The 27599-nt window shown below is 40.4% G+C and overlaps 1 long non-coding RNA gene across 1 annotated transcript in view; it reads left to right on the top strand.

The window, feature by feature from the left end:
- LOC125083960 (uncharacterized) overlaps window positions 1-21813 on the top strand; it is a 361461-nt gene extending 339648 nt beyond the window's left edge. The window contains exons 5-6 of the long non-coding RNA XR_007122421.1: window positions 20765-20887; window positions 21719-21813. This is a non-coding gene — a long non-coding RNA (uncharacterized LOC125083960). The remainder of the gene's footprint in view (window positions 1-20764; window positions 20888-21718) is intronic.
- Window positions 21814-27599: the final 5786 nt, after the last annotated feature.

Raw genomic sequence — 27599 nt, forward strand, 5'->3', positions numbered from 1 at the left:
TGAAGTTCTGAATGCTCTACATTTTTGCCAATACTTGGTATTACCAATCTTTTAAATTTAAGCCATTTTGGTCAATGTACAGTGATATCTCACTGTGAGTCTGACTTTCCCTGATGAGCATCAATATTGAGCAACTTCTCACATCCTTCTTAGGCATTTGGTTATCTTTTTTTTGTGAAGTTCTTATTTAGCATTGGCCTATTTTTTAAGGTGGGCCATTTGTCTTTTTTTTTTTTTTTCATTTATTTATTTGAGAGAGAGACAGTGAGAGAGAGCATGAGCGAGGAGAAGGTCAGAGAGAGAAGCAGACTCCCCGCGGAGCCGGGAGCCCGATGCGGGACCCGATCCCGGGACTCCAGGATCATGACCTGAGCTGAAGGCAGTCGTCCAACCAACTGAGCCACCCAGGCGTCCCCATTTGTCTTTCTCTTACTTGTTTTTAGAAACTCTTTATAGATTCTGGGTACTGTTTTTTTTTTTTTTTTAAATAAGTGTATTGCAATTATTTTTCCCTAATGTGAAGCTTTACCCTTTCACTTCTTTATTTAACCTAGGATTCTGTATTTGGTCCAACTGTCCAGTTAGTATAGAAGGGGAAAAAAAAGATATTTTTTAGATGTATATATCTCAGGATCTCCTAAGATTTTTTTCTTATAAAGTTATTTAGGGATAATCTCCAAGAAGACAAGGGTGAAAAATCAAGAAAGAGAAGGAGGTAATATTTAAGAAACAGTAGATCCCAGGGAGACGGTGAAAAGTTGAAGATAAAATCTATACAATGGGCTTATGCAGCAACTACTTCTGACTGGAGAAGGAAAATTCAGAGTCCAGGGAAGACATCTCTGAGGGGGGATAGATGAACTCCATATACTGGACAGCATGATTGATAATCTAGGTAAACCTGGGGATAAAGTGAAGGTGCATAATCCTCCTACTAATAAGAAAAGAAAAAGAAAGCGATTAGAAAGTTCAGGACATATGCAAGAAATTACTGTTCAGCTATTACAAAGTAAAATGTGTAGAGATTTTCTGTGTGTGTGTGTGACATGTCATGATTTTAAGCATTTAATTGACTTGGTATGAGAATAGACAATTCATTTGACTCAAACAATTGGAATATAAATATTCTCCTTTAGAAGGTATTTGCAAATGACATATCCTATAAAGGGTTAGTATCCAAAATATATAAAGAACTTATTAAATTCAATACCCTAAAAATGAATAATCCAATTAAAAATGGGGAGAAAACATGAACAGACATTTCTCCAAGGAACACATACAGATGGCAAACAGATATGAAAAGATGGTCAACATCGCTTGTCATCAGAAAAATGCAAATCAAAAGTACAATGAGCTATCACCTCATACCTGTTGGAATGGCTAAAATCAACAACACAAGAAACAACAGGTATTGGTGAGGATGTAGAGAAAAAGGAACACTCATGCACTATTGGTGTTGGTGGGAATGCAAGCTTGTGCCATCACTGTGGAAGACAGCATGGAGGTTCCTCAAAAAGTTAAAAAGAGAACTACTTTATGATTCAGCAATTGCACTACTAGATATTTACCCAAAGAATACAAAAACATTAATTCAAAGGAAAAGGGATACATGCATCCCTGTGTTTATAGAGGCATTATCTACAGTAGCTAAATTATGGAAACAGCAGAAGTGTCCATTGATTGATGAATGGATAAAGAAGATATGGTATGTATATTACAATGGAATATTACTTAGCCATAAAAAAGAATGAAATCTTGCCACTTGCAATGACATGGATGGAGCCAGAGGGCATTATGCTAAGCGAAATAAGTCAGTCAAATAAAGCTAAATACCATGTGATTTCACTCATATGTGGAATTTAAGGAGCAAAGGGGGAAAAGAGAATGAGAGAGACAAATCAAGAAGCAGACTCTTAAATATAGAGAACAAACTATTGGTCACCAGAAGAGAGGAGGTGGGAGGATGGGTGAAATAGGTGATGGGGATGAAGGAGTGTACCTGTTGTGATGAGTGCCAGGTGTTGTATGGAAGTGTTGGAGCACTACATTGTACACCTGCAAGTAATAGTACACGTGTGTTAACTAACTGGAATTTAAATACAACTTAAAAAAATATTCTCCTTTAATTGGCTCAGGAGTTATGCCATTAGACTTTTGAGAGAAAAAAATATAATTCTAGCATATCACTTGGCTCTGTAGTTGTTGGCACTTACATAGTTATGATACCATAAATCCATTTAAAGATTTTATTTTTTACTTTTAGAATCAACCTACTTAGACAAAGAGTGGAAGACCTATTTATACTTGAAAAACATCGGAAACATTAAAAATCCTGATGATGTACAAAATAAAAGTGCACCTATAAAAAAAGACTAGAACAACGATATTCTTATGTTATAAAAAGTAGTTAGAGACACTAACAAGGTTGATGAAACAGAGGTAAGCAAGTGTGTTAGAATGTGAGCTTGTGAAGGCAAGAATCTTTCTTTTCTTATCTTTTTTATCTTTCTTCCTTTTTACCTTTTTTTGGGGGTGGGAGAGATCTCTTCACTGTTCTATGACTGGCATCTAGAACCATGCTTAGCACTTAATTTGCCCTTAGTACAAATTTGTTTAGGGAAACACATATTCCAAGGTAGAAATGTAACAGAAAAACAAACGTAGACGCTGCCTCATATTTGATTTCCACCTTATATTCCACTCCTTAAGAAGCCCAGATTTGTGGTTCTTGACCTTGACCTAACCCCTGGGAAGAATTTTTTCCTGTGTCTCTCAGTTTCCATCTCTGTAGCCCACTGTCCCATCTCGGCTTTGGTCCTCACACATAACCCAGCTCCATTCAATCGCCCAGAATTCAGGCTCCTTGACGAAGGGAGTTTGGGTAGACGTCACCGCCCCACTCGAGTTTTCAGTTTTCAGTGAGACAGTAGCAGGACCCAGAGGCTGGATATGTGCCCAGCGGCTAGCACCTGTACCATAAATAGGGCATGACAAGTATTCAGGATAAAGCCTGTGCTTCTGAGGTGTTAATGTTGAAAGAGTCTATCTAATTGGAAAAAGAGAAATTGGCATTGGTTGAACCCATACCTTTGAGTTGCTAGACTACTTGCTCTCAAGAAATGAGGAAAATAGTGAGAGTCTTTGCTTGCGCTGCTGTTACACACTACTTTAGGTGACTTAAAAAACAGATACCCATTTCTCCCCTCGTGTGGAGGCTGAGAAGTTTCAGATCCAGATGCCAGCAGGATTGGGTTCTGGCTGTTGCTTTGCAGATTTCCACCTTCTCACCGTGTGCCCACATGGTAGAAAGAGTGAGCTCCGGTTTCTTTGTCTTCTCCTAAGGCTGCTCATGTCGCCTTGGGATCCACCCTCATGACCTCTTCTAAACTGAATAACATCCCAAAGACCCCACCCCCAAATACCGTCATGCTGGAGGTTAGGAATTCAATATAGGACTTGTGGAAGGACACAAACATTCACTCCGTAACAGCTAGCAAATTGCAATGTGATTGCTCCCATCCTTTCCCTTTACCCTTGAGACAAGCTTTTTGCACTGATCAATTTGAGACTTAAGGACCAGTAACGCATCTGCAAAACACTGGAAAATGTCAGACAAGAAATAGAATGTTTACGAAGGAAATTTCTAATTGTGGTTTTCCCTCATTTACAAAAATAAAATAAAATTTAAATTTAAAAAAAGGTAATAGGAAGCTGGACATACTTGAGGACTTGGTTGTGTTCTGGATGCTAACCAAGTTAGAATGAATAGATCCGAATCTACTTAACTCCTCGGCAAGCGGTCTTTCCAGTGTAATGCCATTTCCCTCATGTTGCCAGTGATCAGCCTTAGGTAGCCAGAGATAAAGTGATTTGATTTCCTTTGGCCAATTTATTTATTATTATTATTATTATTTTAAGATTTTATTTATTTATTTGACAAAGAGAGACACAACTAGAGAGGGAACACAAGCAGGGGGAGTGGGAGAGGGAGAAGCAGGCTTCCCACCGAGCAGGGAGCCCCAATAAGGGGGTCAATCCCAGCACCCTGGGATCATGACCTGAGCCTAAGGCAGACGTTTAATGACTGAGCCACCCAGGTGCCCCTCCCTTGGACAACTTAAAATAGAATTATGATTTTTGCCATTTCTATTTAGAAAACCTTAAAAAATTGCTAAAAGAATTTTAAAGAAAGCCAAGCTGATGAACATCAGTGAGAATGTGTCAAGATCATAATGAAGCAGGGAAGAGAGAAAGCTACATTGATGGAAGACACAATCTCATGAAAAATGAGGAGCAAGAGATAGTCTCACATTGTAATTCATCAAGTATGGGTTATTTGGGATGCATCTATATTTTTAAAAATTATTTTTAAGTGGGAGAGTTATTTAATAACACTCTACTACTTTTTTTATTTTTTAAAGATTTATTTTTGAGAGAGTGGGGGAGGGGCAGAGAGGGAGAGAATCTTAAACAGATTCCCCACTGAGTAGGGGGGGCAGGGAGTGGGGAGAGAGGGAGGGAGTCCAACACAAGGTTCAATCCCAGGACCCTGAGATCATGACCTGACCCAAAGTCATCCACTTAACCACCTGAGCCACCCAGGCACTGCAACACTCTGACTCAAAAATAATTGGGTTGAAACCAGTAAAATAATTCATTTCATTGGGTTGTTCCAAAAAATTATCCATTTCACCAAATTCATTACCTTTTATTAAACCTCTTTGAGTGAACAAAGGAAAAAAGCTCATATAAGAAACAAAAGAAAAGGCTACATACATATGTAGGGTATGCCATAGAATTCTGGAAGGCTCTGCAGGAAAAGGTCACCAGGGCTGCCCCTAGGAAAGGGGAGTGGAATCACTGGGGAGAAGGCTGGGAAGCCGTCAGTTCATGCTATCTGCTGCTTTTTGTACCATGTGCATACATTACTTATCCCAAAACGCTGGGCATAAAATATATTTTTAAAATTTTAAAAAAAAATGAGTTAAGTTTTTTTGTTTGTTTTGTTGTTGTTGTTGTTTTAAGTAAAAGTTGGAGAACACGGGAACATGTGTTGCTGCTTCCTGGAGTTTGATGCCTTCAGGTGTCCTGGTGAAATTTCTAGAGTCATTTGGTCCAAAAAGCTGAGAAGGAGAGCCCTGGCCCCCACCGTCACTATGCTGTTTGCATTTTTACTTCCTGCAGCCTTGACTGGGCGGCGTGCAGAGCCCCAGAAGAGCACGTTGCCCCTTCTCGCGGGCGAGGTGCTGACTTGTGGAGTTTTGTTCTTGGTCCTGTTTTTTCAATAAAGAAACGGCTTCACGCTTCACTACCCCCACCCCCCGCTTTTTTTGGAAGTCCACACAAATGTCAAAATTGTCTTCAAAATTCCAACTATAAAGTTAACACGACCGGCAAGGGGGGAAACCATCTGCTTCCCAAGCCTTGCCTTGACTATGGATTTTTCAAGCATGAAGCATTTAATAAGGCTTCCGCGTGCAGGATTTCATTTCCTTCAGGCCAGACGCTACCTCACGGCTTCCGCACGCCGTCCTCTTGGCTCCGAGCGGCTGCCTGCCGTGGGTAACCTGCCCGGGCTGGTGGCCGGCCTCCCCCCATGGCAACTGGCATGTGTTTCAAGAAGAGATACAGCCATTAAGCTTCTAAAAAGCGGCATGGGTAGCTGCTTCTCTCTACAACCACCAAGCTGCGTGTTTATGCCATTAGGGACAGTAGCCTGGGACCTGCTCAGAGGTTCCCCCCTTCCCACCTCCCAGATGTTGAGGAATGCTGCCGGTGGGAATTTTGAATTTTTGAATATTGGCACTCCTGGAATAGCAAATATTTTCTTTTCCCTTTTCCGCTTTCTTTTTTTGGACCCCAAACAACAAATACTAGTTTTGGGGTTTTATTCTGTTTTGTTTTGTTTTCTTCTAGGAACCAATCCAGAAGTTGGAGATGAACCTATAACCCTTTTGCCCATGTTTTATGATGAAGTGCTGGATGGAGGGTGGTGGAGGGTGGGCGTTTCCAAAGACAACTCATTAGGAAAGGTGGCAACTCAGCGTTTTTGCAATTGACCATGAAAGCTTGAAAGGCAAGGCTTTATATAACAGTGCCAGGAATTACAGGCTTTGCTCTAACTGCCCACAGGGGTACAGCTGAATGCAAGGAATCTCTCCTTTCTTCTGGTTGTATCTTTCCTCTGTTTGGATGGGCCGCGGCAGGGCCCTGTGCTTCTTGCATTATATCTAGGACCCATGCGGTCAAATGCATGGTCCAGAGTCAGAGCTATCTATCACTCTGCCGTTCCACCTACTGCTTCCCACTGTGTGGAGGGCGAGTGGAGGGGAGGAAGAACTTGACAGCTGCAAAGTGTGGGCCCACCTGGGTGGGCAGCTGCAAAGAAAATGTAGGACTGGTGCTGCTGGTGCAGGCAACTATGTGTGTGGTTTTGACCCTTGCCACAATATCAGGGTTGGAGTCTGCTGGGGTGAGGCCTGATTTTGGTTCTTAAAATAAGCAGCAAAGTGGAAAGTTCAGGATATAAAGAGAGCAGAGACTCTGTGATTATCCAAAGGGTTTCCTGCTTCACTTTGTTTAGTTCTCTGCTTACAAGATGCTTTCCTCTGTTCCTGTCATTTTCCTTTTATTTTTCATCACTTAAGATATAGACTGACCATCTTTTGAGGGAAAAGAAAGGGTTTTGGCAACAAATTCATATCTGTCTCAAAGTTAGGGTGGGTAAGAGGGTGGCCTTTTATCGCCTTTTGTTTGCATTCCTTTTGGGGTGGAGATTGTAGAGGGTGGCAGTCATCCAGGGCTGTTGACTCTTTTTAATGTGACTTCCCTGGGTGGGTCTCTGCTTTTCTTCAGCAGTAACAATAAACAATAACAAACCCTCAGTCTGAAAAGAGAAACCTTTCCCTGGGAATTTGCCGCCATTCTACCCCACCCCCACCACCTCTGTTTATTGCAACATTGTGAAACTTACCTAAGAAAAGTACAAGCAGATCTGCCTGTCCCTTTATTTAGCCAAAGATAATGGTTGCAATTTACAAGTTCCATTTGTTTCTCAAAAGAGAGGGAAAAAATCACTAGTTTTACAGCAAGTATCCCATATATCATGGAATATAATGTCAGTGATATGGGAACCACCCTCACTTTATAATTGCTAAGAAAGAAAAAAATGCTGTCAATTAGATTTATATATCATTTTTCTCTCGCTTAGAGTTTTTATTTTCTTCTTAGTGAAATCTGTTTTAGAGCTACTTAGACATAGCTTATTATGATACAGAATAATAAGTGCATTTCATGTGCATTCGTAAAAAGGAGAACATAAGCAAATGAAATTGGTTAAGGTATTCCTAAAGCTTCTTGACATTCAGATGCTGTTTCTTCTGAGAACTTTTCTACCCAAAACTGCAGATACTGTGATTTTCCCCATACTATCGTATTCTGTGGTATCAGACATGTTGGTGATATCACATTTCTTCAAAACCATCCTTCATCGTCTCCACAAATTCCTTCCAAACCCCTGATACCCACCCTGTTACTTTGGATACACCAGCATATACCTTGGCTGCTTTTCCCCCAACTGCCTCCTGGCCCACAGAAATTAGGAGATTACCCGTTTTGAAGGCGTAAAACGTGGGCGGGGGCGGGGGGGATCGGTGTCTTGGAACTAACCCTTTGCCCAGTACATTAGGATATGTCAGAGATCTCTCAAGTATTATGATACATCAGGATGGACATGAAATGATCTTTTACATTTATATGTCATGATAGTACAAAGATGGTTAATATAGGGTCCTGGCCTTTATGAACCTGGCAACAAGTTAAGAAATAGACTTAAATGCAATAGTTACAATATGGTATGACCAGTGAGACAGCTGACATATATACTCTGTACTTGTTACAAAGAAAGTAACAAAGATCTCTGGGAGAGCTGAATAGAAAGGAGATGTACATCTCCTCTTGGGATAGGTCAAGGGCTTGCCTGGTAGAAGAAATAGCTTGCATTCTTTATTTTTTAATTTAAATTCAATTGTGTTAACATGTAGTATATTATTAGTTTCAGGGGTAGAACTTAGTGATTTATCAGTTGCATGTAACACCCAGTGCTCATTACAACGGGTGCCTTCCTTAATGCCCATCACCCAGTTATCCCACCCCCACTCACCTCCCCTCCAGCAACCTTCAGTTTGTTTCCTAGACATAAGAATCTCTTATGGTTTGCCTCCCTCTTCGTTTTTGTTTTTTTTTTTTAATATTTTATGTATTTATTTGAGAGAGAGAGAGCATGAGAGGGGAGAAGGTTGGAGGGAGAAGCAGACTCCCTGCTGAGCAGAGAGCCCAATGTAGGACTCGATCCCGGGACTCTGGGATCATGACCTGAGCAGAAGGCAGTTGCTTAACCAACTTAGCCACCCAGATGCCCTTCCTCTTTGTTTTTATCTTGCTTTATTTTTTCTTCCCTTCCCCTCTGTCCATCTGTTTTATTTAAGTTCCACATACAAGTGAAATCATATGGTATTTGTCTTTCTCTGACTTATTTTGCTTATCATAATAAACCTCTAGTTCCATCTACTTTGTTGCAAATGGCAAAACCTCATTCTTTTTGCTGGCTGAGTAATATCCATTGTATATACACCACATCTTTTTTTTTTAAGGGTTTATTTATTTATTTGACAGAGAGAGATCACAAGTAGGCAGAGAGGCAGGCAGAGAGGGAGAGGGAAGCAGGGTCCCCGCTGAGCAGAGAGCCCAATGCGGGGCTGGATCCCAGGACCCTGAGATCATGACGTGAGCCAAAGGCAGAGGCTTTAACCCACTGAGCCACCCAGGCGCCCCATACACCACATCTTCTTTATCCATTCACCTGACAAGGGACATCTGGGCTCTTTCCATAGTTTGGCTATTGTAGACATTGCTGCTATAAGCATCACGGTGCAGGTGTCCCTTTGAATCACTACGTTTATATCCTTTGGATAAATACCCAGTAGTGCAACTGCTGGGTCCTCGGGTAGCTCTATTTTTAATTCTTTTGAGGAAACTTGCTTTTTTTTTTTTTTTTTTTTTTAAAGGTGAGCCTCACACATGTCTTAGTCACACTGCACACAGGCAGAGGGCACAGCCTGAATAAAACCACCGTTGGCCCTCTCGGACTGGTGCTCTTGGGTTGTTTATCACGGGAAGGCCCATCACCTTTGCAGACCTCTGCAGTTTTGTGGGAACAGGAGGCACACTAGGACTTCAGTAGCCGACCAGGAGGAATCCGAGAGGAAGCTGGAAACATGTGGGCTGGAGCCAACAGGGCTATGTGCAGCTGACCCTGAAGGAAACTAAGCCCCAGTGCACGAGACACCAACCCAGGGGTGTGGTGAACTTGGGGCTGACACCGAAGAGATGATGGTAATGTTTCCTGGCAGACACGCTGCTCTGCCTCGCCAGCGGCAGCATTGTCTTAGCAGTGAGGCCCTGTCAGCAAGTGCAAGGGAAACACGGGTTCTTCCTTTGAGCCATGAGAGGAGTCACACCATGGTGACGGAGGTTCCCACGTGAGAAAACTGGAACATACTTCAAGGATCAAGATAGAAGCCAGTCCTGGGGAAATCCTAGGAGGACTTCGACATGTTGTTCAGTGGTCACACTGAAGTCAATAGCTCACCCCAGGCATACTGTCTTCATGCTGCATGACTAAGTCTAGAACTTTCCTCTGCATCCCACCCCATAGCAGGTGAGATACTGCCAAGAGATTCCCAGGCCTACTCATGATTGGCCCAGAGAATTCCTTAAGTAAACCTATAGGAAGTATGTCTTTATCACTCCCAGTGAGTGGGGAGACACATTTTGCAGAAGAGATATGAGATTCCAGGGTGATAGACAACTGCCAACATTTATCTGGCTTGATGATGGTGATGGAGTCCTTCAGAATCCAGTGGTACCTGATAGGAAGGGAGACTCCTTCTCCCATAGACTTAATCTCAAAAGAAAACAGAATGTGTGCCCCAGCTTCTTTTCCTCAGTCAGAGGCTTGCAGAAGGAACTATCCGTGGCTACAACTCAACTTCCTTCCCATAAAGTTCCCCTCTCTCTCTACTTTTTTTTTTGTTTGTTTGTGTGTTTGGTCTGTGTCTGACTTTCATTGGATCATAGCTCACTAGAGGGTGGGGTCGTTGCATTGAGAATGGCTAAACACCAATGAGTGACTAATGTTTTCCTCTGCTTCTGATGGCAGTCTTCTCAGGGCAAGCCCCTGCTCACACTTCTGTCTCCTGCCTTCTTCCCTGGGGCTCTCTGTTCTCAAATGGTAGGGTCATCTGGGCAGTGCTCCTGACCCACCTCACAGAGGCAGGTGGGAGCAGGGCTTTTCCTGTGTAGAAGGAACCCAAGGCCCCTCTCTTACTGCTTTTCATCACCAAGAGCCCTGGTTATCAAGAATTTTCTAAGGTATCTGGCCATCTTTCCTTCTGTTGAATACATTTTGCATCCAACCTGGAGGACTAAAGAGGTGAGAAATTGAATTTGAGCCCTGACACATAAGCTCAGCCTTGAAACTGTAACACTGTGGGCATCAACCTTGATCAGTGGTAGGTACTCAATAAATGTTTGATTTTATAAAGAAATTTAGGGGCCTGTGTATCATCACTGCATTTCTCCATCTGCAGAGCTCATTAATGTTCACATTTTCTCCTCAGTTAAGCTAAGGACCTCTTCCTTGTCCCAGCAACTAAGAGTTGCCATTTGGCATATGTTAATTCAGTTAATGTGTGCAGCGGCCATGTTTTAGACCAAGCCACTGACTATTAGGAGTTATTTTCATTCACTAGAATCCAAGATAAATAGTGCATCTTCCGCCTTTTGACAGTAATTGTTTGTTTAGAAGAACAGTTTCTAGGCTACTGTGGCATGAAAATAAAATTACAAATCAGAAAATTTTGCACACTAAGGAGGACTGGACAGTGCGGAGTTGGAAGGGGGCAATGAGTCTCCTGCCATTTGGGAAACAGTTCCCCTAAAGCATACCAGTGCCATCTGATCATAATTTTGGCACATGTAACATTATCTTCTATGATTAGTGGGCTTCCTACTTGAAAGAAGTATCCTTTATATTAATTACATATAAAAAAATGAGATGATTTTTTAAAGTGAAAAGAACACAGATTTTTGTTTGTTTGCTGTGACAGTGTCTTCCCAAGAGTGCCAAAAAGTTCCTTTCATTATAAAAATATACCTCGAATTAAAGTTTGGGAGTCTGAAAGAAAGATTCCATTGGCTTGTATCATCTACGTATTACAAAGCTGTTAGACCAAATTGATGTTTCTAAAAAAACTGCAAATAGTTGAAATCTACCGAGCACTTTTCTTATTTGTCTGGGAGATAATAAATAACTAAAGATTTAACTCAACTTTGGATTTTTGACTCATCATTGGATGTTACATAAATACAAGATTAATTAAGAGGAAAAAGGGTGGGTCTGTGAAATACTCTGAATATACAACTGGTTAATCTACTGTGCGGTTTTGGATAAGTCAATTAAATTTGCAAGGCCTTTGTTTCCTCATCTGTAAAATGAAGGGGGTAAACTAGAAGGCCCTATGGGAGGTCCATCTTTTGGTTTATTGGCCTTTCTTTACTTTCCTTTTCCCCTTACCTTACTTGTGAAAAGATGTCTGTATGTTGTAATACCGCCAACGAGTTGCAACTAGTGTATGCTTTCCTTTTATTCAGACATTTATTTCCATCCCTCTTATTTTATTGGCTCTTGTTTAGAGTAACAACAAAATGTAGATGTAATGCTTCGTGTGCATGAAATAACTTCAGCCAGAGCCTTACTGCTATCTAACATATGGTGGGTCTTTGCACAAGGAACTGGACTTAAGCATGACATAAGGGCTGGTAAAATGACATTTGCACACACTATGGAGAGGGAAAGAAGGAGCTGTGCACCATGGAAAATCCTGTTATTTTTATCAGATGATGTTGTGCCAACAAGAAAACAAAACAAAACTGAGTTCTCACACTGGCTAGGTACGCTGATCTGAATGTCCATTCTTTTATTTATTTATTTATTTATTTTTAAAGATTTTATTTATTTATTTGACAGAGAGAGATCACAAGTATACAGGCAGGCAGAGAGAGAGAGAGAGGGACGCAGGCTTCCTGCTGAGCAGAGAGCCCGATGCGGGACTCGATTCCAGGACCCTGAGATCATGACCTGAGCCGAAGGCAGTGGCTTAACCCACTGAGCCACCCAGGCGCCCTGAATGTCCATTCTTTTAAATACCATTTCTGTGTCTATAACTACTGGTGAAGTGCCTTCTAAACATGTAGTTCTAGTTTGCACATTGTGGTAGTCATCCTCTAGTGGGTCCCCCAATTGAGGGACCCCAGTCACCACCTCCCCCACTAAGCAGGGTTGACCAGTTGTAACCAACAGGAAATTGGAATGGTGTATGACTTCTTAGGGTAGATGGTAGAAGACTTGTGGCCTCCACTGTATGTTCTCTGGAATTATTCACTAGGGAGGAAGTCAGCCACCGTGTCAGCAAACACTTCAGTAGCTTTATGAAAAATATACACGGTGTGATATTGAGTCCCGCCAACAGCTGGTACCAGCTGGCTGGTGGTTGGATGAGCCATCTTGGAAGCATACCCTTCAACACCGGTCGGTCTTTCAGATGACTGCTATCCCAAGCATCATATTTATAGCAGCTACAAGAGACACTGATCAGAACAACCCAGCGCTGAGCTGTACCACTCTAGAATTCCCGAGCCACAGAAACTGTGTGAAGTAAATGTTTATGATTATTTACAGATGCCATCTTGGGGAGGGGTGATAACCCATCAGGCAGCCATAGATAACTAATATACAACTCAAAAGAAAAAGGTGGTGGGTATTATTTTTGTAGTCACTTACTCAGATGTGGAAAAGCAAAGAATGTTCCGTATTTTTCCATAAGCCAATTTAATCTCTGTCTTAAATTCCATTATGTCTGATTATGGGGAAAAAATAACATGAATCCATTCTGGAATAATTCAGTAACTTCGGATCTTAACTCAGTTAATTTAGGATTTTCCCTCACTCTCCCATCTGCCTAAGAGTGGCACCTGTGTCTGGGGGATAGTGGCTTACCTAGTGTCAGAGTGTCAGAAGTGTGTAGGGGTATCTTCTCCCTGATCTTCGTAATATGACCTCAGGGGCATTCACTAAAATATTAATGAAACGCTTAGGTGACTATAGGTGTATTACCAATAAGAAATACAAAAGTGGACTTTTCAGTATTCTTTCGAGGTCAAATGCTCTTCACCATTTTATTAGTTCTAATATTTCATTAAAATCCAGGGGAATTGTACAGGGCACAGAACAAACCCATGAAGTCTCACTTAAAATTCTGTGGCTTCTTGTGGAGTTAGAAGGCCAATGTTAATTTAAATGTGTCGACACTTTCGAAAGTCCGTCCTTTGTTGAGTGTCATGGGCTCTCCATGAAGTTTTAGTAATACCCTGAAGCGGTTCTGGAAGTGGAGAGAGGAAAAGAAACTACTTCAACATTAGCTGGTTCTTTAAAGTGAATGATATTTGGGGGAGCTTTCTGCTGGATGCCTCAAGCTGCCTTCAATATTTTAAAACAATTTTTTTTTTAATTGCAACTCCTTGGAATAATCTTCATTGTTCTCCCCTTCAGTCAGAAAGGAGTGAGTGTGTTGGATAAATGATGGATAAAACATAGCAGTGACAGAAGTGTGGCTTCTTAGCCCCCAGGACTAGAGTTGCCATACAGCAACTCACATCCTTGGGTAGGTAACAGCGCAAGACCCTTAAAAATAAATTACCTATGACAGTTGATCAGGACAGATCCTGCCATGTGGCATGTCCCTTCACATGGTATACCCCAGAAATGAACAAAACCGACCCTTACATTACAGCTCATTTGAAGGCTTTCTCTTTATCTCTTAGCCTTTGTTTCTGTACTAGAATTTAAATGGCTTTCATCATGTTCCACGTTCGCTGATCTCTCCGGGATTAGGTCATTTCTTCAGAGTAACAACCTCAGACACGCTCCTGCCATGCAACTCCCCTTCTATTTTTATCCTGGAGCCAGCAATTCACTTGTTAGCCTCCATAATTCTCACACGAGCTGAAGGATAAAAATAATACATCTAGGGGACATTAATGTGAGAGATTCTCTCCTTTTGTAAGGGATAAAATTTCATGGTCCATTTGCTCTTTTGATTTTTCTTGCCACTTCCTAATTTCAGGGTCATTGTTACTTGTGAAAAAGTCTGAGTCTTCAGACTGTATTTACCATGCAGGCTCTAACTATTTCTTTTTCTGCCTTGCGTATTTTGCTTTTTATTTATTTATCTATTTTGGAGTTGCTTTATCATCTTATAGTATTGAGTCTGGATTCATTGCCTATATTTTGTATGTGAAAGCAAGTTATAAAGGAATGTCATAACATAGTACAGAAACTGATGAAGGAGAGAACAATTATATCACGCCCTGAAATGAGGATCAAATCAAAGAAAAAATGAAGAAAGACTGGTGTAATAGGAAGCGTTATAACTAAGACCTTAAAACGAGATGATTCGTATTGTAGTTCGTGTCTAAAAAAAACAAATATAAATTCTGATGTTTAAGGCAAGCTGTAGAAGGCAAGGAATCTAAGGCAGACAGTGAATGGAATTACTGTGGTAACTGATGACATACTGAATTCAGGGAGCCATCAATTATCTTGTCTCTTTGAATTTCCACTGCAGCATCAGGGACTGTCCGTGAAATGTGTTCTTGGAGAGACAGGCTATTCTATTTAAAGTCAGAAAATTCTACCCATGAACAAGGACATCCCCATTTCCCCAAAATAATGTTCACTGTTGTATTTCAGAAACATTATCTTGTTTTGAAAATATTTTTATTCTCTCTTGGCTGTATAGATACTATTTGGACCCATGTGGACTGGCTTTAAGTCAAGGGCCCATGATGGACTCTGTAATCAGAGATTTTCTCTTATCTTCCAAACCAGAGTCTTAAAGTGGCATTTTTTCCCACATAGAAAGACACTCTGTCAACTCTATTACTTTCATCCTCAATATCAAAAGTATCTGGGGGTGCCTGGATGACTCAGTTGGTTAAGCGTCTGCCTTCAGCTCAGGTCATGATCCTGGAGTCCTGGGATCAAGTCCCACATCAGGCTCCCAGCTCCATGGGGAGTCTGCTTCTCCCTCTGATCTTCCCTCTCATGCTCTCTCACTCTGTCTCTCTCTTTCTCAAATAAATAAATAAAATCTTTAAAAAAAGAAAAAAAGTATATGCCGAGTAGCTATTAACTTTTTGTTGTCATACAAATCCTGTAGTTAAACCAACAATACCTAGTCTGTAAAACATAGCCCGATGGGTTGTTTATAACCATGTTAGTGTTTGTATCTGTGTGTGTGTGTGTGTGTGTGTGTGTGTGTGAAAATAGATGGAAAAACCTAAACAAAATAATATTGAGCAAACATCAGCAGCATCTAAAGAGGCTATTACATGAAGGATATAAATGAGTTGATCTCAGGAATGACAAGTGGGTTTTCAAATTAGAGAAATTATAAATGTAATTTACACATTAATGAATTATAGAAGAGAGGCCATACATCGATCTGAGAGCAGAAAAATCATTTGATAAAATACAGAAGATATTCAGGTTAAAAATACCTTAGCAATCTAGCAATAGAAGAAAATATTCCCAGCCTAATACATATTATTTACAAATACCTAGAGAAAACTTCATTCTTAATGGAAAGATATTGGAAGGACTCCCTTTAAAATTAAGACCAAAACAAGGATGCTTACATTCACCACATACATGCAACTTTTATTGAAGGCCAATCATTTCCATAAGACAAGAAGGAAAAAAAACAAGGAATAAGACATGCATTATTTAAAGATTAATGATTTATATTATTTATTAGAATAAACAAGAGACTGAGGCAAAATGGAAATACATAAAATCAAGATACAAACATTAATTGCATTTTTAAAATACCAGCTAACTGTTATTTTAAAAACTACATGACATTTAAAATAGCAATGAAAACATATAAGATCCTTGGAAACCTAACCAAAATTGTGTAGAACCTGTCTGAAGAAATTATAAAACTTCATGGAAAGACATTAAATAAGTCTTAAGTTGTGAAATTTATCAGGTAGATAGGTAGAAATTTCCAATATCAGAAAATTTTAATTCCTCCTAATCTGATCTATGGAGTCAGTGCATTCTAGTGTAAACAAAAAACAGAAACAAAAACAACCTCAATTGGATTTTTAGAGACACTTAAGAAGTTTCTAAAATGTATGTCAAAGAACAAAACTTCTAGAATAGACAGTAAGGCAGGGAGAATTATCCCACCCCACATCAATACTTATCAGAAAGCTTTACTAATTATGACATGTGGTATTATTGTATCTTCTGTTACAAACAGAAGAGAAAACCTAGAGAAGACACACACATACACATTTATCAATACTTGATATATTATAATGATATTATTTGATAATGTTGCTGAGACAGTTATCAATGTGGAAAATAATAAAATCTTGTCCCTACCTCATACCATATACAAGGTCATGTATATATAAGATTCAGATGGATTAAAGGCTTATATGTGAAAGGCAAAACTGTGAAGTATTTCAAAGTAAATATAGGAGAATATCTGTTTGATTTTGGGATAAGGGAAAAACTTCTTAAATCAAAAGGCATTAACATCAAAGAAAAGATTGATATTTGCCTGTAAGAAAATTAAGAACTTTGGGGTGCCTGGGTGACTCAGTTGCTTAAGCATCAAACACATGATTTCAGCTCAGGTCATGATCTCATGAATCAGCCCCCACCTCTGGCTCCATACTCAGCACAGAGTCTGCCTAAGATTCTCTCTCTCTCTCTGCCCCTCACTGCCCTCCCTCTGCCATACTCACTTGAGTGCTCTCTTTCTCAAACAAACACATAAATTTTTTAAAAAATCAAATTAAGAACTTCTTTCAAGTAGTATGATAAAAAGTGAAAAGATTAACAGAAAAATACTTGCAATGAATATAAGCAATATTTAAAAAGATCTATGCATTAAAAAAATGGAAAAAGAAACAATTAAGTAGAAAAATAGGTAAATGACAGGTATTTCCCAGAAAAAACCTGAATAGCCAACAAACATTTGAGAAGGTGCCCAACCCCATTAGTAACCCAAAAAATGCAAACTAAGAACATGATGAAATGTAATTTTCCATCTACTCAATTTCCAAAAAGTAAGAAGTCTGAAATACCAAGTGTTAGCAGGGATATGGATAAATGTATATTTTTTTTCTACTGCGGGTGGGATTGCAAATTAGTCAACACTCTTTGCAAACCAATTTGGAATTATCTTGCAAAAATAAATGTTTCCATTGGTCCGCCATCCAATAATTGTTTTCCTGGGTACATGTCCCTGGAGAAGCTTGCCTGTGTGCACCATGCTTGGAGTAAGAGTGATCATGGCAGCACTATCTATAAAAGAATGGTCTGGAAACTTTGTAAGTGCCTCTCTACAGGAGAAGAGAATTAGGTCATAGTCACACAACAGACTATTATGCAACAAGATAGATGACTCTTAAAAACATAATAGTGAGTGAAGAAAGAAGTTCTAGTAAATGATATAAATTCATAAATTTATTGCTATAAAGCAAACAAACAAAAAACCCCCACACCAAACTAAGCAATTTATAGTTTAGAAGGATGTATTTATGGTTATATGGTAAAAGTTCTTTATACAAAGCAAGGGAATGATAAATGCAAAACTCCAGCCACTGTTTATCTCTGTCAGGATAGACAGTGAGTTGAGAGAGCAGAGAAAAATATTGATAGAAGCAGTGATTCTGGAAAATTTCTGGTCTTTGGTGAGGTGGAAATTTTAGAGGAGTTTATTATTATGTTTCCATGTGCCAAATATTACAATTATAAAATTTAGGGGTCACGCAAGAAAAAAGATATAGGATAGTAACATTCATATACTCCTGATTATATTTTTTGAATTTTAAAAATGAAGAAAGATTATTTTGCAATAGAAAGATATGGTAAGACTAGAAGAGCCTTAATGTAATTACTAAAAGAAAAAAGCCAATCTGTAAAGGCTGCATACTGTATGAATCCAGAAAAGGCAAAAACAGTGGGACCAGTAAAAAGTTCAGGGGTTGCCAGGGGCTAGAGGGGAGGGAGGGAAGAACAGGCAGAAAACAGAGACTTTTTAGGGTAGGGAAACTATTCTGTGAGTATATATAGTTATATATAAAAATATATATAATATATTATGGGCTTATAACATAATATTATATGGGCTTTACTATTATAAGCTATATTATATATAGCTATATTATGGGCTATAGTATTATAAGCCCATAATACATTATATGTAAAATATATGTATTTTTGAAACTATATATATATATATTTGAAACTATGATGGTAGATACATGTCCTAGTACGTTTGTCTAAACCCACAGAATGTACAACACTGAGAGTGAACCCTAATGTAAACTATGGACTCTGGGTCTTAATGGTGTGTCTGTGCAGGTTCATTAGTTGTAACAAATGTATCACTCAGGGGAGGCATGTTGATAATGGGGAGCTGTGGGTCTTTTAGGACAAAGGGTATCCTCTGTAATTCCCCTCAGTTTTTCTGGGAACCTCAAACTCCTCTGAACCATAAAGTTTATTTATTTATTTATTTATTTGCTTTTTTTATTGTTATGTTGTTAGTCACCATACAGTTCATCACTAATTTTTGATGTAGTGCTCAATGATTCATTGTTTACATATAACACCCACTGCTCCATGCAATCCATGCCCTCCTTAATACCCATCACTAGGTTAACCCATCTTCCCCCCCTTCCCTCTGAAACCCTCAGTTTGAAACCCTCAGTTTCTTGGAGTTCATATTCTCTCATGGTTTGTCTCCCTCTGATTTCTCCCCCCTCAGTTTTCCCTTCCTTCCCCCAAAGTCCTCCGTGCTATTGCTTATGTTCCATGTATGAGTGAAACCATATGATAATTGACTTTCTCTGCTTGACTCATCTCACTCAGCATAATCTCCTCCAGTCCTATCCATGTTGATGCAAAAGTTGGGTATTCATCCTTTCTGATGGCTGAGTAATATTCCCTTATATATATGGACTACATCTTCTTTATCCGTTTGTCTTTTGAAGGGCATTTCAGCTCCTTCTATTAAAAAGAAAAAAAAATGAAGAAAGATTCTTGAAGGGAAATAAAGGGAGAAAATATCAAGTTGTCCTTAGACATCTCACAGCAGGATTCCCTGTCAGAGACAGTGCAGCAATAACCACATAGTCCTTTGCGAAAGAAAAGTTTGGCCCAGTCATATTACCACTCAAGTTCAAATACAAAGGGAATTCTCAAATATGAGAGAAGTCTAGAAACAGCACTCATGAGTAGGAAAAAAAAAGTTAGCTGGATGCCAAAATCCAGCCAACCAGAGATGGAGTAAAGAATTCAGGTATGGGGGCCTGGGGAGGGGGGCGCCTGACTGGGTCAGTCAGGAGAGCATATGACTCTTGATGTCAGGGTTTTGAGTTCGAGCCTCCATGGGGTGTAGAAACTACCTAAGTATTAAAAAAAAAAAAAGAATTCAGGTATTGGGAAGTCATTGTAAAGAGCACTAAATCCATTTAATATGGAACTAGGAATAAGAATAATGGGAGGACCATGATCACAAAACATAAAGCTACTGTTAGAAGCTCTGCCCACCCTCCCTACCACTGCCAACAACCAATTGAAATGAAAAAACACAACAAACAACAAGTGCAATGGGGGGAGGGTAGCAACACCAATGCCCCCCACCCCACCCCATTTCCTAGCAGGGCTTTGTTAGCCATTAACTGGTTACACACACACACACACACACACACACACACACACATACCATGGTCTTCATGATGGGACTTCTTACTTAAAAGGATTTTTTAGGGGCGCCTGGGTGGCTCAGTGGGTTAAAGCTTCTGCCTTCAGCTCAGGTCGTGATCCCAGGGTCCTGGGATCGAGCCCTGCATTAGGCTCTCTCCTCCTCAGGGAGCCTGCTTCCTCCTCTTTCTGCCTGCGTCTCTGCCTACTTGTGGTCTCTGTCTGTCAAATAAATAAAATCTTTAAAAAAAAAAAAAAGGCTGGGGGGGAGGATTTTTTTACAATTAATCCTAGAGTAGTGAAGGAAGATTTCTTGGTAAAAATTAGCAATTCTTTCTGCTTTACCTCATATTCTTTTTATTCTGTTGATCAAGGAAAATGAATCACTTCTCATTTTCAAAATTCCATGGATATCCTTATCCCATTTTCATCAACCAAGTTCTTTTCCTCTGTCTTCTAATACATCTTCTGTGATTTCTTCTGTCTCTGTAGATGTACACTCAGGAACACTGGTTATTTGTGGTGTTGGTATTCGAAGTGATCGGTTGCTTTCTTTTTTATACTTTTCTGTATTTTTTTGAATTATTTATAGCATAGTTTTCATTTTTTAAGATGATACCGAAGTAATTACTTGATTGTAATTTGTTTTTGCTAAATGGAACAGTGATACATTTGAGGATTTTTCACTATAGTGGAATAATTTAGGGTTGTAATAATGTGTAAAATGGCAGTATCCTTGAAATAAAGAAGTGTGTCTGCATTATGTTTATATCCCTCATAACACCACACACAGAGCAAATGCTCAATAAATGTTTCTTAAACATAATGTTATATATTTTTTTTCTATTTTTCCTTTAGATTTGAGAAGAGCCAGAGAGAAAACACCCCCAAGAAATCATCATATAAACACTCTTCTAAGGAGATTCTCTTTGAATTTCATTTGCTGTGTCTCCTCAAAGCACGGCTACAGTTTGTCCACAGGTAAATACTACACCCTCGTTAGTTGTCTTTTAGATCTACATGCAAACAATTATTTTATTTATTGTTCATTAAATGATTCAGCAAATAGTCACTGAGAAAGTACTATGTATAAGTACCTTTCTGTGTTACACATATAGCAATGAGTCAAAGGATGGATTATTTTAGTAAGAGAAGACGGGACAAGAAGCAAATCGACAAAAATATAACTTCTCTTATGGTGATAATGCTATGAAAAAATAGTATAGGTAAAAGGAGAAAAATGACAAGGTAGGGGATATAGGGTGACCCAGAATCTCTCTCTGATAAGATGACATTGACCAGAGACATGAGTGACCTAGAGGAGTAAGGCATGTAGATGTCTCAGTGAGGATCTTTCCAGACAAAGGTTGGTCAAGTGCAGAGTATGTGGCCTGATCACAGGTGGTGGCCTGAGCAACAGAATGAATGGGTAGGTTCAGGGAAATAAAGACAGCTTTGGTGGGACGGGTGGGACAGGGGTGTATGGGGAGGGAAGAGTTTGGTTTTAGATGTGTTTAGTTTGAGATGCCATTTAGCCATCCAAATGGAAGGGGTGAGTAAACAATTGGGTGGATGAGTCTAGAAGCCAAAGCACATGTTGAGTGATACAGACTGAAGGTCAAAGTATATGTATAATTACATTAAAAATATGTACGAAGTCAAATATAAGAGTCAACTTAATGCAACATAGATTAAAATAATAGTAAACGTTGCTCCCTACCAAATCACCCGCTGATTTTGAAATGTAATACGAATTGCGGGAGCAGTTTTCTTTCTAAGAAATAGACTCTTTCAATCTGTGTTTACAAGAAGAAAGTCATTGTGTTCTGAGCTGTGCTGTGGTGTTTTTTCTGCCCGTCATCTGAAACAGCAAAGCAGGGGCTTGTCAATGAGGCGCCACTGAATGGAGGTAAGATCCTTTGCCTCGCTGAATGCCGTGCTTCATGACCTGGCTTTGCACAGTGTCCTGGTGCCCTCACTGGTTTCTAGGCAGAAAGGCTGTTCAGGATGAAGAACTCCTGCCTCATGGGAGCCATGAGGCTTTGACAAGAAGGTGGCTCCCCCATCAGACTTTCAATGGAGCCAGTATACCAACAAGGAAATTCTGCCAATTAGTTAATGATGGTGGGCTGTGGGGCAAGTCAGGACAGGACCCAGGAGTGGTTTCACCAACAGACCTGAACGTTCTATTCTCTCTTCCCTTTGTCTCATGGTCCTCAAATGCCAGTGTTTCATGTTGACCTTGGTTTCCAGTGGCTTTCCCCTGGCCCCGGCAAGGACTTCCCCTTTCTCTCTGTCATTCAGTTTAGCTCACACTGAGGTTGGAGATCAATAAATTTCAGTTAGGCTCAACGTTGTGAAACCTGGTTCAAATCTGCTTCTAACAGCCACCCAAACTTGTAAACTTGTGGACACCCAAGCAACATGGCACCCTGAATTCAGAGTATGCACTATTCTAAGTCTTCCTATTTAGAAAACGAGCATCATTTGCATGTCTCATAAAGATCCAGTGTTATATGTCTCACGAAATTGTCATCACAAGGATGTGTAAGTAGAGGAGATAAATGATATGTAAACATTACTCATTTGGAATTGAGAGGCTATACCTATGTCCCACATGCAGACTTTATAAGTAAAACCCAAGTGTAAATTGAGGTATGAAAATCTCAACTCAAATTAAATGCCCCCTTCCCTCCCCACTCCATGGCAAGTGGCAGTCCCAAGTCTTCCTCCATGATTTCATGAGATCTTCGATTCCTCATGGTTCACTCTAGCTCCTTTGGATGCTGTTTCTCTTTCCCCTCACATCCATTCATACTCCCCAGCTGAATCCTTTCTCTGGTTTTCGCCAAAAAGGACTCACTTCCACAAAGCATCTGTGGATTTGGTAGCTTTCCTAGAGAGTTCAAAGGGAAGAGGGAGGGGGGCTGTGGTACGCTACATGATTTTGGTCATCTTACCAGCTTTGTCCCTCCTCTCTTTCCCTCCTGTACCTTGAAGGCCATACTCCATCTTTACTGTGGTCCTAACAAGGTTAGGTTCTCACCAAAAGCGAAAGCGTGGCCTATGAGTACCTCCACTTTCACAGCATGTAACAAGTTTACCTTGTACATTCTTTGAGTCACAGTGAACTGACCAATACCTACAGCTCACCGGGATTTTATGCCTATGGGTATTGCCATCATCATGCAAATAGGCTCCAGGGGAGCACAGACACACATATTATACAAATGTGTGTCCTCTTGTCTTCCTGGACCTTACTGACAAAGCACAAGTTTGAAGACAATAAGTATTAAGAGTTTCAAGACAGCTTTAGCAGCACTCCAACTAAGTATGTGAACCCCTTTTGAGTGAGGTGTCCTCGACTACACAGATTGCAAGCCCACGAAACAGGGGGCTGGAAGGAGCTCTCCCAGTCTGAGATAAGACTTCGAATTTCTGCAGCCCTGGCTGAGATCGAGCAGAACCCTACGGGACACCAAACCGGAAATAGCCACGTCCCTCCTAGATATCTGGCCCACAAGGATTGTGAGAGATAATAAATATTTATTACACAGGAATAAATAACTGAATCAGAAACAATAAAATGCAGACTCATAGATTCTAATTTGGGGTCAGGCTTTAGCTCCAAAGTAAGCAGTTTTAACCATAATCCCAACCATCAGGAAAGAATAAATCAAAGCCACAGTGAGATATGAGTTCACACCCACTAGCCGGGCGACACCAAAAAAGATGCTAATAACAAATCTTGGCAGGGATCAGAATCTTCACGTACAGCTGGCGGGAGGTTAAAATGGTGCAGTCACTTTGGAAGGACTCTCAAAGTCCATCAAAGGATTACACCTAGAGTTACCAAAGGAGGTAGCAAGTCCCTTCCTCGATTTGTATCCAAGAGAATTGAAAGTAATGACCACAAAAAATCTTGCATGTAATGTTCATGCCTGCATTATTATTCATAAAAGCCCCCAAGGGAAAACAACCCAAATGTCTATCAGCTGATGAATGGATAAAAGAATCGATAGCGCTAAACAAAGGAATATTATTTGGCAATTAGAAGAAATGCAGGGATGCTTGGCCGGCTCAGTCAGTAGAGCACACAATCCTTGATCACAGGGTTGTGAGTTCGAGCCCCACCCTTGGAGTGAGTTTACTTGAAAAAAAAAAAAAAAGAAAGAAATGCATTACTGATACATGCTGCAACATAGCTCAACCTTGAAAGCCATGCATTAAGTGAAAGAACTCGGTCACAGAAGACCACATATTTTATGACTCTGGTTATATAAAATGTCCCAAATAAGCAAAATCATACAGAGAGTAGATTAGTAATAATTTTTGCTTGGAGCTGAGGAGATTAGAGAGTGATCCTAGTGGGTAGGGGGTTTCTATTAGGAATGATGAAATATGTTGTAGAATTGATTGTATGATGGCCGTGTAACTCTAAGATGCTAAGAATTACTGAGTTGTGCTCCTTAAAGAGCTAAAACGAGGGGCGCCTGGGTGGCTCAGTCAGTTAAGCATCTACCTTTGGCTCAGATCATAATCCCAGGGTCCTGGGATCAAGCCCCAAGTCAGCCTCCCTGCTCAGTGGGGAGTCTGCTCCTCCTCCTCTCTCTGTCTGCTGCTCCCCCACTTGTGCTCTCTTTCTCTCTCTGTCAAATAAATAGATAAATCTTTTTAAAAAAAGGTCACTAAAATGCATGGTATGTGGATTACATCTCAATAAAGATGTATGATTTATATTTATATTATTTAAAATTTATTAAATTATTATCTAAAATAATCATCCCTAATAATTCTAATGCTGTCAGCCCAGTTATTCACCTCGAGAAGTGCCCGTTTTAAAGGCAATATTCATTTAAAACAAAAAAGCTTACCTGTAAGAGTCCTGAGTAATTTTCTCACGTTTACTGCTCCCACCCTTCTAAAGAGAAACAACAACGTGAGACAAGTGAGGAAAAACTTGGGAGAAGACAGATCTTTAACTTCAAGTCCGAAATGACTTTTAAAATATCCAGCTTTCTTGGCGGGGAAGAAAAATAGGGACAGCAGCAGTAAGGACTGAAATGAACTCTTGAGACGAGAACAAGGCTGTAAGAAACAGAAAAGCATTAATAGTTACTCTTCAGAGTCTGTATAGAGGAACTTTAATTTCTCCATGAAGTGGTTCTTGTCCTTGTTCTTAAGGGGCCCTATCTGGGCCTGACCGCTGAGAGTGTCATTCATCTTGCTTTCTCTCTGAGGATCATTTGAGTCTCTTCTCATAGCTGGGACAGGATGACAAAAACCAGGATGTACCTTATAATTTCTGTGAAAGCCGTTTTTATTCCAATTTTGTGTCTTGGATGCCTAGCATTTCGCTTTTTCTCTGCAGAGCTTGCAGACACAGTGATTATTTAATTGTTCCTGTCCTATTTGTCATAGACAGGATTTGAGCCCTGTGGCAGCTGAAGCTGAACCCGCTGAGAAAGAGAAAAGCAAGAGGGTCTCTGCTCCCAAGATCTTCCTTCCGTCTTGACGGATGCATAATCCTCCCTTTCTCTTATAAAATGGGGAAGATCAAACCATTGCTCTGTTTCCACTCTCTCTTCCTTAACCATAAGAGCTGAACTGTTAAAAAGGAAAAAAAAAAAATACGGTGTTTTAAAGAAATTTGACTTCTAAACATTTTTTTTTATTTCTACGCAGTGTATAGAAACACTTGAGTACATGTCTGTGTGCATATATATGTACCTCTCACATAACTCATAAATTTAGAATAGAATAATTTTATGGAACTTCAAAGATTCCTTCTTAAGCATCTAAGGAGACCCTGAGCACCAGGAATGGAGGGACCATGCAATATTTCTGTTAGCGTGAAGCTGGACTTTGCCATATTGCCTGGAACTTGGCTTGTGGTCAGTAAGTGCTGGAGTTTACAGAATTTCCTTGGGAGCTTCCCTGTTTCTCCTTTGGTGCCTCTCTCTTTGTTCCCGTCCGTCCCAAGTCACTCCTCTGCAGGAGACTTTGAGGATTGCTTTGTGTGGCCTTGCCTGTAACCTAACTCCCTCTGTGGCCAGGTGCTTTATAACAGAGTCTCACTACATGTCATTGAGTGTTGTGTGCCCTGAGTTGCAAGTTAGCAAGACCGTTTTTAAGGAACGGCTAGAATGTACTGATTTTTCAAACTGCCTTGCCTCTGCAGAGATCTGCTAGGTAACTGACATTGAGCTGTGGTGGCATTAATTTGAGACAAATTCTTGGGTCCTTCCCTGTTCTGCTCCAGGAAGCTGGCCATCTGGAGCCCATGTCAGAGTCTAGTGGACATAGAAGGGGAGTAATAGTGAAGCCACAGAAAGGAAAGAGCCCAGCCATCAGCACAAGAGTTCCAGGAACATGCCCTGTTAATTCGTTGGGTCTTCTGATGGAGCCAGGAGCGATGCCGGGGGCTGTGGGGCTCCATGGAGCCCAATATGAGGGACTCCCCATCCATCTATGAACATTAGGTGCCTATAAGCCTGCAGGAGAAACTTACCACTTAAATACCTTTCATTCCTCATGAGGAGGAATTCCACAAATGGGTTTGTTCTAGAAATACACAAAAGACAAAGGACAGAGCATGTTATGATCGGGGACTGAGATTGGATTTTCTCTGCATCCATTTCTTTTTTTCTTTCTTTTTTTTTTGTCATAGAGAGAGAGAGAGCACACATAAGCAGGCAGAGTGGCAGGCAGAGGCGGAGGGAGAAGCAGGTTCCCTGCTGAGCGAGGAGCCCAATGCTGGACTCAATCACAGGACCCTGGGTTCATGACCTGAGCCGAAGGCAGATGCTTAACCCACTCAGCCACCCAGGAACTAAATGTGACCCTCAAGAGTCCTATTCCAGTTGGGAGAGTCCTGGTGATTGGCTGATTACCCATTTCCTGGGGGGCGGGGTGTTAAATCTCTAGCAATGGAAAAAGTACCACCACTTCCTAGTAGGGTAATCACGTGACTTGCCTTGGCCTTTTAAAGCCTTTCCCCTCTCTCTCAATTCAGGAAAAAACAGCATTTTTGCCACTAGATTCTAGAGATATCCTATTTGAATGAACAGGAAGAAATGAGCAGAGTTCATAACGGACAAAGATCACTTTGATTATAAGAGCACCTCAGAGCAAGCAAAAACAGCAACAAAGCATGTTTTTATCGCCATGAGAGCACAGGCTCTGAGGGGCAAAAGATAGTCTAGTTTTTGCATGGATTTCCGCACCGTGCTTTGCTGCACGAGGCTGGCTTCAATGTGTCGTTGTTTCTCTTCTGAGGAGCCCTTGATCTCTGGTTTTTCACTGAGACCCTGGAAGAATTTCCCTGATCCTGACTGAGGGAGTAAACAGAGCTGGATCATTTAAGACAACAAAATGGGCCCTGAGGGACCAAACTGCTTGACTAAACCAAGTCTTTGGCCTTGGTTTGAGGATGACGATAATGCTATACTGTTAGCTTCACTTTTCCAGTTCAGCTCTACTAACTTCCATTTCATCCATTCTTTGGAGCACATTATAAAGAACTGGGCTTTGAGGTCAGTAAATTGGGTTTAATCCCCATTGGGCCCCTTCCAAATTGTGGGACCACTGACTACTGACCCTACCTTTCCAAGATTCAAATGACTTCTCCTACAAAAAAGCTATACGAATATGGTGGTGACAGTTCCAATGAAATAAGCTAGAGGCTGGTATT

Source organism: Lutra lutra, chromosome 13 (genome assembly GCF_902655055.1).
Source record: "Lutra lutra chromosome 13, mLutLut1.2, whole genome shotgun sequence".
Lineage (NCBI taxonomy): Eukaryota > Metazoa > Chordata > Mammalia > Carnivora > Mustelidae > Lutra > Lutra lutra.